The sequence below is a fragment of the Bombina bombina genome, chromosome 10, assembly GCF_027579735.1.
Source record: "Bombina bombina isolate aBomBom1 chromosome 10, aBomBom1.pri, whole genome shotgun sequence".
Taxonomy (NCBI): Eukaryota; Metazoa; Chordata; class Amphibia; order Anura; family Bombinatoridae; genus Bombina; species Bombina bombina.
Genome location: NC_069508.1, coordinates 162,995,059 through 163,008,000, shown reverse-complemented (window position 1 = coordinate 163,008,000; position 12,942 = coordinate 162,995,059). Strand labels below are relative to the sequence as shown.

Genomic DNA, 12,942 nt, shown 5'->3' with positions numbered 1-12,942 from the left:
GGGACAGTAAACACCTTGTAATTACAAGATATTTCTGTTGTTCTGCCATAGAACATGTCAGTTAAAGGGACACTGAACCCATTTTTTTTCTTTCATGATTCAGATAGAGCATGCAATTTTAAGCAACTTTCTAATTTACTCCTATTATCAATTTGTCTTCATTCTCTTGCTATCTCTATTTGAAAAGCAAGAATGTAAGTTTAGACACCAGCTAAAACCTGGGTTATCCTTGCTGATTGGACAGCACCAATAAACAAGTGCTGTCCAGGGTCTGAACAAAAAATTGGCTGGCTCCTTAGCTTAGATGCCTTTTTTTTCAAATAAAGATAGCAAGAGAACGAAGAAAAATTGATAATAGGAGTAAATTAGAAAGTTGCCTAAAATTGCATGCTCTATCTGAATCATGAAATAAAAAATTTGGGTTTAGTGTCCCTTTAAGGTTTTTTTAAAGTTGCTATCAGTTAAAGACCATTAGAGATATATATGTAGCAGGGTTTGACTTGAGAAGTCATAAAGTACATTTCAACTTCTGAAAATTAGAGAAACTACAATTTTCTGGGGGAATAAATAATGAGAGTATATTGCAAAGTTGTATTAGTTTTGATAGTGCATTGATAAAGGCTGTCACAACTGCTAGTAGGTAGAATGAGTGAAAGAGAACATGTTGCATACACATAACGAAATGCAAAGGTCCTGCAGCTGTAATTATCTAGAACAAACATCCTCAAACTTGGCCCTCCAGAGGTTTTGGAATTACATTTCCCATGATGCTCAGCCAGCATATCAGCTGGCTGAGCATCATGGGAAATGTAGTTCCAAAACCTCTGGAGGGCCAAGTGTGAGGATGTCTGATCTAGAACTAGTAAAGCACATTAGCCCTCAATGGTTATCTATTAATTCTCCAGCGTATATAAGGTCTGTGTAGCACCGTACTGTATGAATTCCCTTTGGTAATCATCTGCAACACTATAAACTAGTGAGGGCTTTAACAGAGACCCAATATCCTCCTGTTTATTTACTGCTTTATCATGGTACTCTTTGTTGAAGAGATACCTAGGTAAGTAGCGTCCACGTGTTTGTAGCACTATACGGCAGCAGTTTTGCAAGAATGATTTGGAGCACTAGATGGCTGCAGTGTTAGCATTATATATAATGTTGTTATAAGTATTTTCACTGCCATATAGCGCTCCTGAACCTGCTTACATGGTTTTCAACAAAGGATACCAAAAGAATGAAGTACATTTGATTTATTTTTTTAAGAATTGCATGGTCTGACTCATGGAAAACTTCTGGGTTTCATGTCCCTTTAAAAGAGGGGAACAACCCACCTACTATATTTAAAAAATGGGGATTAGGCTTTAACGGGACAATGTATCCGGCAAATTGATGATAAAAGTTAATTGTATTCCAAGTAGCTGCAGAAACATAATTTTGAATGTACTGGGCTCTCTCTCACCTCCGTTTGTGAATTGATTTCTGCTGCTGCCTCTTGAATACATAGCTTTTCTATAGAGAATACTGCAGTATTATTATTTGCAGTATAGGTGGCTATTTCAATGGGCAAAAGCAGATATTTCAAATGACAAAAAAAAGGAAAATAAACTATTTGTAATATACTCCAGCAAGTAAAATGGATCATAGGGGACCTATTAAAGGGAGAGAAATGTACAGTATACTGGTCATCCAAAAGGATCCTCTAATGACAGCAGATCAACAAAACAAGGTAGAAGATGACTGATATAAAATTGACCATTGCCTGTCTACACGGTGACACATACTGTGCTCTCAGTTTTAAGAGGCACTGACACCTTTACTTTTGCACCAAAGTCAGGCAAATGATCCCCCTTTTTCAAATGAGGGGACTAAATGCTCACAGTGCAATCTGGTGATCACAATAGCAACAGTAGTTATTCATTGCACTTGCTTGTGCAATGTTAAAGGGACATTATAGCTGAAAAATGATATGCTCTAATTGTAAGACTAGCAACCCTGCATCTCCAGGTGTTCAAGCCCAGAAAATGTTAAATAGTAGAAGTAACGCTTTGGACCCACAGAGCACTGCTAGTCAACGCTTAGGACCCACAGAGCACTGCTAGTCCTGGGCAGAAACTGACGTTGATCCAATCAGCAGTGCTAGTTGTACAGTCATTTTTCTACTATAATGGCCCTTTACATTAGGACTTGACAAATCCCGGCCCTGGCTAACTGATTTAGAGTCCGCAAGACACCCACGGGTGCCCCCCACTGGCTATCATTATTAACAAATAAAATGTAGATTGTTGCAAATCCAACTTTTCTTGTGTTTATTATATAAATGTATGTGTGTGTAATAGTATGATGCTATTTTACTTTGTATATAGAATGCTATAGATATAGCTCATACAGATGGCCAATAGTTTCTGGCTACTAAATTAATATTCTGGCTTCTAGATTTTGTACAAATTTGTTGAGCCCTGCTTTAAATGCGAGTGGAAGATGCAGCCTTGCTAGTCCCAAATGAAGGTGGGCAGGTTCTCTGGCTGTGAACCTTTGTCCGCCTGCTTATTTGACAAATGACTCAAACAGACCCTGGAAAAATTAAAGGGCCAGTATACACAGAAATCATGGATCAATATACTAATAGTAGACAACTTAACTAATGAAATGCAATACAGGTAGCCTTCAGTTTACGCCGGGGTTAGGTTCCAGAAGGAATGGTTGCAAATCGAAACCGTTGTAAATTGAAACCCAGTTTATAATGTAAGTCAATGGGAAGTGAGGGAGTTAGGTTCCAGGCCCCTCTCAAAATTGGCATAAGTAACACCTAATACATTATTTTTAAAGCTTTAAAATTAAGACTTTAAATGCTAAACAGCATTATAAACCTAATAAAATAATCACACAACACAGAATATATAATTAAACTAAGTTAAATGAACAAAAACATGTGCTAAACAGCATTATAAACCTAATAAAATAATTACACAACACAGACTTTACTTGCATTTTTCTGCAAACAGTTCTTTCTATGCATTCCAATCTGGACTGATTTATAGACAGGAAGACTTGTTCCTTTGCAAGCTGCTCGATAGCTCAGGTCTGGTTAAACTGATTAATTTCAGCTTGCTTGGCTTGCATATCTTTGCTGCAACACAAGCGGACAGCTCCACCTACTGGCTATTTTAATCAATGCACTGCTTCTCAATGCTTTTCAATAGCAGTCACATGACTGAAAAAAAAGGTTGTTATTCTGAAACTGTGTAAATCGAACCGTTGTAAACCGAGGGCCACCTGTATACTGTATATACTATATATATATATATATATATATATATAAATATTTAGAAAAATACATTTTGTAAATTGTAACTTTCTATTTCCTGCTCCTGATATTACTATGGATGGTGCCGACACTCCCCAAGGAAAGGGCTGAGCTGTGCTTGAGGCTAACACGCCCACCAACCAATCGTACACCATATGCAAATCTGTATGAGCGGACTCAAGTAGAATGTTGTATACAACACTGTATGCAGTAATATTTATTAAAATGTGCTATTCACAAACCTCTACTAGATTACTGGCAGACAACAAAACTGTGTGTCCATGTGAAGCAGCTCCTTATAACAGTGACCGGCAATGTCAGCAGCAATGGTCTATGACCTACGGTCCAGCTAAAGACTATGCTTCACATTCTATGGCCATGCAGACACCCACCTCCCACAACTGTGGCCCAACACAATCCCAAACAGACCCCCACACGCAAGTGATCAGATTGATCAACAGCCGTGCATGCATTATAGGAAACACCGCTGTTGATCGATCCGATCACCCTTGCACAGAAAACTCACTCTGACGACAGCCCCAAGAAACAAGTGTCCACACCAGCAATTTGAAATAAAATGCTGCTCCCTGCTAAACGGAAGCGCTTTTTTGTGGCTCAGGTCCATGTTTCCTCTTGCGATGATATCACCACTATGGGGTTTCGCATGCACTATGTGTGTCAAGAAGTGAGACCGGAGTGGTCGCGCAGCCAAAAAATATACTAAGGGGTATAGGAAAGACAATGGCAAAATGGACTTTTCTAAAAAATATTTAAAACAAACGAAAATGATGTATATAGCTTGATCAGCATTGATATATTTAATTATTGAAGTACTTTAAAGGGACACTGAATCCAAATGTTTTATTTAGTGATTCAGATAGAGCATTTCATTTTAAGCAAATTTCTAATTTGCTCCTATTATCAATTTTTCTTCATTCTCTTGCTATCTTTATTTGAAAATGAAGGCATCTAAGCTTTTTTTTAGGTTCAGCACTTTTTTTATTGGTGGATAAATGTATCCACCAATCAGCAATGACAACCCAGGTTGTTCACCAAAAATGGGCCGGCATCTAATCTTACATTCTTGCATTTCAAATAAAGATACCAAGAGAATGAAGAAAATTCATGCTCTATCACGAAAGAAATAAATTGGGTTCAGTGTCCCTTTAAACTGGAGAAGTGTAAAAATAAGGTAAATTGTATAGACGACGCACATAGTATAATGTATAGGTGGTGTTTTTTTGGTAGGTGAGTTTGGCCAGCAGTAAGTGTAGGTATGTAATATCAACTGGCGTTGAGGTACTCAAATGAAATCAAAATTTTATTTAGTATTAAAATATCTAGCGTTCGGTTAGGTGTTTTACTGTTGTTTTCTACCCAAAGTGCAACATGTTAAATGAGAAGAAAATATTATTTTGCCTGGTATTTCGGGGCTGGACTGACCTTACTTGGCAGGATCAGACTGATATACTTCAGGAAAGTTTTCTTCTGTGAAAAGCACACTGGTCTAAAAGAGGCTGCTTCCGGGTGGTAAATTGCCATAGAACAAGCCACTGAGCTGTTGTTCGTTCCTGGTAGAACGCTTCTCTCTTTGTATGCAAATTATTATGACCCTGGGGAAGTCTCCCTATGGGTGATGGGGGAAACCAGACGTGGACTCCTTGCCCAGTGTGCTTAGAGGAATGTGGCTGCACCTCACTGACGAGGCCCATAGGAGGCCGAAACGATCGTCTGGGGTTGTCATGTTCCTTGTTCAGAGGAGAATTGCCTGGTATTTCGGGGCTGGACTGACCTTACTTGGCAGGATCAGACTGATATACTTCAGGAAAGTTTTCTTCTGTGAAAAGCACACTGGTCTAAAAGAGAATGCTTCCGGGTGGTAAATCGCCATAGAACAAGCCACTGAGCTGTTGTTCGTTCCTGGTAGAGCGCTTCTTTCTTTGTATGCAAATTATTATGACCCTGGGGAAGTCTCCCTATGGGTGATGGGGGAAACCAGACGTGGACTCCTTGCCCAGTGTGCTTAGAGGAATGTGGCTGCACCTCACTGACGAGGCCCATAGGAGGCCGAAACGATCGTCTGGGGTTGTCATGTTCCTTGTTCAGAGGAGAATTGCCTGGTATTTCGGGGCTGGACTGACCTTACTTGGCAGGATCAGACTGATATACTTCAGGAAAGTTTTCTTCTGTGAAAAGCACACTGGTCTAAAAGAGGCTGCTTCCGGGTGGTAAATCGCCATAGAACAAGCCACTGAGCTGTTGTTCGTTCCTGGTAGAGCGCTTCTCTCTTTGTATGCAAATAATTATGACCCTGGGGAAGTCTCCCTATGGGTGATGGGGGAAACCAGACGTGGACTCCTTGCCCAGTGTGCTTAGAGGAATGTGGCTGCACCTCACTGACGAGGCCCATAGGAGGCCGAAACGATCGTCTGGGGTTGTCATGTTCCTTGTTCAGAGGAGAATTGCCTGGTATTTCGGGGCTGGACTGACCTTACTTGGCAGGATCAGACTGATATACTTCAGGAAAGTTTTCTTCTGTGAAAAGCACACTGGTCTAAAAGAGGCTGCTTCCGGGTGGTAAATCGCCATAGAACAAGCCACTGAGCTGTTGTTCGTTCCTGGTAGAGCGCTTCTCTCTTTGTATGCAAATTATTATGACCCTGGGGAAGTCTCCCTATGGGTGATGGGGGAAACCAGACGTGGACTCCTTGCCCAGTGTGCTTAGAGGAATGTGGCTGCACCTCACTGACGAGGCCCATAGGAGGCCGAAACGATCGTCTGGGGTTGTCATGTTCCTTGTTCAGAGGAGAATTGCCTGGTATTTCGGGGCTGGACTGACCTTACTTGGCAGGATCAGACTGATATACTTCAGGAAAGTTTTCTTCTGTGAAAAGCACACTGGTCTAAAAGAGGCTGCTTCCGGGTGGTAAATCGCCATAGAACAAGCCACTGAGCTGTTGTTCGTTCCTGGTAGAGCGCTTCTCTCTTTGTATGCAAAATATTATTTTAATTCTACTTTTCAATTAGATATGGATAGAATCTAGGGATGCACCGAAAATTCGGCCGCAGAAACGTTTCGGCCGAAAATTGCATTTTCAGTTATTTTGGTTTTCGTTTTTTTTTGCCTGTAATGTTCGGTAAAATTATTGTGTAGCATATTTCAAATTGGATGCTAGCCTAGAGGTGCTGTTTGAGTTCATTACTTGACTTACTGTTTCGCATATAATAATAGTTTTCTAGGACTATACTTTATTTGGATAATGGGTAAAAAAAAACAAAAAAAACTGTTAAATCCTGATTCTGTTACACAGAACTAAATAAAGAATACAGTATATTGATATTTAATATTGTTTTAAGTAGGGATGCTCTGAAATTTTGGTAACAAACATTTTGCCGGAACATGGCATTATCGTTTTTTTCGGTTTGGTTTTTTTTTTTTGTACAATTTTAGTGTATTACTGTCAATTATAATATGGTTATTTTATTGCTTTGCAGTTTTTCCAATTCAGATTCATTCATTAAATAGTCTAATTATAAAAAAAAGTAAAAAAAAAAAAACTTTTTAAAAATAATTTGAAAAAAAATAAAACATTTTCGGTTTCAGTTTTCGGCCAAGAGCATCCTGGATTTTCAGGTTCAGTTTCGGTCCAGAATTTGCATTTCAGTGCATCACTAATAGAATTCTAATTTTTTGTGACAAGTCAATGTGAAATGCAGAAAAATAAAGTATCTTTTAGCAGAAAGAGCGATTCACACACGTTTTTTCTGGCATTTATTAATATATTGGGATAAAGATACCAAAACATCAGCCCTCTAATCTTCTATTTTACATTTACTTATTTATTTTTTAAGACACAGCTACCAAAAGTGGTGTATGCAGCAGCACGTACAGCATAAAGCAGAGGTTCATACGCCAGGGAGCAATAGCTTACAAAAGTTTACTTTGGGCTAATAACTTATTTGGATCATTCTACAATTATCTATGTAGACCAGGCTTATCCAACCCCGCAGCCAGAACAGGGAAATACAATCAATTTACCCCTCAATTGTCCAGGAGCCTGATATTCAAAACCTTCGCCGTAATGGAGAGAAATCACGCAAAATCTTTGGGATTTGTTTTAGACCTTATATTGTTTTGTAAGAGTCTCTGTTTCACATAAAGAACACTACATAGCAACATAAACATGTCTCAAGTTAAAATTTGTGTTTCTAATCATTTTTTTAAGGGCCTCGCCGTACCGACGAGACTTCTTAGAATATCTTGCATCAGCTGCAAGGTTTTGACTATCAGGCCCTAAAAGAGGGAAAAACTCTTCATCACTGTAATATTATAACAATATTCAGTAATATATTTATTTAAAGGGACACTGAACCCAAATTTTTTCTTTTGTAATTCAGAAAGACCATGCAATTTTAAGCAACTTTCTAATTTACTCCTATTATCAATTTATCTTCGTTCTCTTGCTATCATTATTTGAAAAAGAAGGCATCTAAGTTTTTTTTGGTTTCAGTACTCTGGACAGCACTTTTTTATTGGTGGATGAATTTATCCACCAATCAGCAAGGACAACCCAGGTTGTTCACCAAAAATGGGCCGGCATCTAAACTTACATTCTTGCATTTCAAATAAAGATACCAACAGAATGAAGAAAATTTGATAATAGGAGTAAATTAGAAAGTTGTTTAAAATGACATGCTCTATCTGAATCACAAAAGAAAATTTTTGGGTACAGTGTCCCTTTAATAAAATACATATGTGAAAACAGTAAATAAATTAGCTTGGCTGTCCTACAAACAAAACTATTTGCACAAATAATTTTAAAGTGAAATAAATTAACAACTTTACCAGCAAAACAATAAATGATTGGCTTTAGGGATTATATAATAGATACTGATAAACTCAATCCTTGATAGAATAAAATAGTGTGTCACGTTTTGTCTAGTATTTAATACTTGTTATTTAGTGTCAAGCTAATTAAAGACAATGCAACATACTGATAAACGTGTTCTATAATTCATGAAACAGATTACAAGAATGAACATATTTTGGTTTATAGGTTTATTAATAACTTGTGTGTACATCATTTACACCTGAACAGTTTTACAGCAATAAAAACAGAGCACGTAAGGCTACACAGCAATCTACCAGATTATCAGTATTAGTAAACAGAAAAAGCCCCCAACATCCACATAGCCTACAGTGTATTAAAGAGAAGCCAGGAAAGCAATAAGGATAACCAGCCACATGACACCAGAGCCTATAGGGAACTGGCCTGTCAGACATGCAGCTTGTACTGTGACTTCTGCCACTGACGTTGTACTGCAATATTATCTGCACTTAATAGATATGCCCATTATTTATAAGTAGTCCATACTGACATCATCACACTTACTAATGATTAACAAAAGTAATCGAACAGTAACTGACTGAAATAAAACTGAAATAAAAGAACACACACACCTCCTCACACATAAACACAGCAATACATACACATCCCCGCACATAACACACACCTCCTGCATGTAAACACAGTGACACACACACACCTCCTGCATGTAAACACAGTGACACACACACACCTCCTGCATGTAAACACAGTGACACACACACCTCCTGCATGTAAACACAGTGACACACACACCTCCTGCATGTAAACACAGTGACACACACATCTACTGCATGTAAACATACTGACACACCTCCTGCATGTAAAAACAGTGACACACATATCTACTGCATGTAAACACAGTGACACACATACCTCCTGCATGTAAACACAGTGACACACTCATCTCCTGCATGTAAACACAGTGACACACACACACCTCCTGCATGTAAACACAGTGACACACACACCTCCTGCATGTAAACACAGTGACACACATCTACTGCATGTAAACACAGTGACACAAGCATCCTGCATGTAAACATACTGACACACCTCCTGCATGTAAACACAGTGACACACACATCTACTGCATGTAAACAGTGACACACATACCTCCTGCATGTAAACACAGCTACACACACACCTCCTGCATGTAAACATAGTGACAAACACATCTTGCATGTAAACACAGTGATACACACACACCTCCTGCATGTAAACACAGCTACAGTACAAACACGCCTCCTGCATGTAAACACAGCTACACACACACCTCCTGCATGTAAACACAGTGACAAACACATCCTGCATGTAAACACAGTGATACACACACCTCTCCTGCATGTAAACACAGCTACACACACACCTCCTGCATGTAAACACAGTGATACACACACACCTCCTGCATGTAAACACAGTGACACACACACCTCCTGCATGTAAACACAGTGACACACACCTCCTGCATGTAAACACAGTGACACACACCTCCTGCATGTAAACACAGTGACACACATCTACTGCATGTAAACACAGTGACACAAGCATCCTGCATGTAAACATACTGACACACCTCCTGCATGTAAACACAGTGATACACACACCTCCTGCATGTAAACACAGCTACAAACACACCTCCTGCATGTAAACACAGTGATACACACACACCTCCTGCATGTAAACACAGTGACACACACACAACTCCTGCATGTAAACACAGTGATACACACACCTCCTGCATGTAAACACAACTACAAACACACCTCCTGCATGTAAACACAGTGATACACACACACACCTCCTGCATGTAAACACAGCTACAAACACACCTCCTGCATGTAAACACAGTGACACACACACCTCCTGCATGTAAACACAGTGACACACACACCTCCTGCATGTAAACACAGTGATACATACACCTCTCCTGCATGTAAACACAGCTACAAACACACCTCCTGCATGTAAACACAGTGACACACACACCTCCTGCATGTAAACACAGTGACACACACACACCTCCTGCATGTAAACACAGTGACACACACACCTCCTGCATGTAAACACAGTGACACACACACCTCCTGCATGTAAACACAGTGACACACACATCTACTGCATGTAAACACAGTGACACACACATCTACTGCATGTAAACATACTGACACACCTCCTGCATGTAAAAACAGTGACACACATATCTACTGCATGTAAACACAGTGACACACATACCTCCTGCATGTAAACACAGTGACACACTCATCTCCTGCATGTAAACACAGTGACACACACACACCTCCTGCATGTAAACACAGTGACACACACACCTCCTGCATGTAAACACAGTGACACACACACCTCCTGCATGTAAACACAGTGACACACATCTACTGCATGTAAACACAGTGACACAAGCATCCTGCATGTAAACATACTGACACACCTCCTGCATGTAAACACAGTGACACACACATCTACTGCATGTAAACAGTGACACACATACCTCCTGCATGTAAACACAGCTACACACACACCTCCTGCATGTAAACATAGTGACAAACACATCTTGCATGTAAACACAGTGATACACACACACCTCCTGCATGTAAACACAGCTACAGTACAAACACGCCTCCTGCATGTAAACACAGCTACACACACACACCTCCTGCATGTAAACACAGTGACAAACACATCCTGCATGTAAACACAGTGATACACACACCTCTCCTGCATGTAAACACAGCTACACACACACCTCCTGCATGTAAACACAGTGATACACACACACCTCCTGCATGTAAACACAGTGATACACACACACCTCCTGCATGTAAACACAGTGACACACACACCTCCTGCATGTAAACACAGTGACACACACCTCCTGCATGTAAACACAGTGACACACATCTACTGCATGTAAACACAGTGACACAAGCATCCTGCATGTAAACATACTGACACACCTCCTGCATGTAAACACAGTGATACACACACCTCCTGCATGTAAACACAGCTACAAACACACCTCCTGCATGTAAACACAGTGATACACACACACCTCCTGCATGTAAACACAGTGACACACACACACCTCCTGCATGTAAACACAGTGATACACACACCTCCTGCATGTAAACACAGCTACAAACACACCTCCTGCATGTAAACACAGTGATACACACACACACCTCCTGCATGTAAACACAGCTACAAACACACCTCCTGCATGTAAACACAGTGACACACACACCTCCTGCATGTAAACACAGTGACACACACACCTCCTGCATGTAAACACAGTGATACATACACCTCTCCTGCATGTAAACACAGCTACAAACACACCTCCTGCATGTAAACACAGTGACACACACACCTCCTGCATGTAAACACAGTGACAAACACATCTTGCATATAAACACAGTGATACACACACCTCTCCTGCATGTAAACACAGTGACAAACACATCCTGCATGTAAACACACATCCTGCGTGTAATTTTAAACATACTGACACACCTCCTGCATGTAAATATAGTGAAACACACACCTCCTAAATGTAAACACACTGACACACACATATACACAGTAACACAGGTCCCCGCCCCCGGCCGTCCTCCCTGCACCGCTCCAGGCCCGCACAGCCCCGGTGTTTCCTATCCGGACGCGCCAGCCTAGCTGAAGAGAGAGTGGGAAAGTCACCTACCAGAGATCAAGGCCCCGTAGGCCGCAGGGAGGTGACACTATTCCCAAGCCCGATGTGGGGTGGCCATGTCCGGCTCCTCCCGCTGTGCAGGCCCCAAAGACTCTGCTCACACCGCCGCCATGTCCGGAGCGAACAGCATCATGGGCTGGAGGGGAGGGACATGGAGGGAGAGCAGTGCTGTCACTGGCAGAGGGAAGTGGCAGGGGAGAGACACACTGTTTGCTTTGCTGATGAGACTCTGGCAGGGAGATGGTGGGTAGACGCTTCCAGGGGAAACTCAGAAGGAGAGTGGGGGACGCTGGCAGGGGACACACAGTATGAGAGTGGGTGACACTGGCATGGGACACAGAGTGACACTGGGTGACACTTGCAGGAGACACACACAGAATGAGAGTGGGTGACACTAGCAGTGGACACACAGTATTAGAGTGGGTGACACTGGCAGGGGACACGCATAATGAGACTGGGTGACACTGGCTGGGGACAGACATAATGAGAGTGGGTGACACTGCCAGGGGATAAACAGAATGAGAGACGGTGACACTGGCAGGAGATACACAGAATGAGAATGGGTGACACTGTCAGGGAATAAACAGAATAAAAGTGGGCAACCCTGGCAGGGGACACCCACAATGAGAATTAGTGACACTGGCAGGAGACACACAGAATGAGAGTGGGTGACACTGGCAGATGACAAATAAGAGTGAGTAATAAAGTCCCACAGGTTTCAATATCATTTGTATGCCAACGACACCCAAATCTACCTCTCTGCAGCAGACCTATCTCCTTCCTTGCTAACCCGTGTCACTAACTGTCTCTCTCATATCTCATCTTGGATAACCTCTCACTACCTCAAGCTAAATCTCTCCAAAACTGAGCTCCTTATCCCCCCCCCCCTTCTTCCAAAATCTCCACCCCCATTTCTCTATAACTGTTGATAACTCCACCATTACCCCTTCCCCACATGCCTGATGTCTTGGGGTCACACTTAACTCAGATCTTTCTTTCACTCCTCACATTCAGTGTTTGGCTAAAGCCTG

The 12,942-nt window shown here is 41.2% G+C and overlaps 1 protein-coding gene across 2 annotated transcripts in view; it reads right to left on the bottom strand.

Moving 5' to 3' along the window:
• Window positions 1–12,039, bottom strand: part of TUT4 (terminal uridylyl transferase 4) — a 180,968-nt gene extending 168,929 nt beyond the window's left edge. For both annotated transcript variants that reach the window (XM_053693465.1, XM_053693466.1), the window contains exon 1: window positions 11,903–12,039. The gene's annotated coding sequence lies outside the window, so the exon portion shown is untranslated. The remainder of the gene's footprint in view (window positions 1–11,902) is intronic.
• Between the last annotated feature and the right edge of the window lie 903 nt (window positions 12,040–12,942).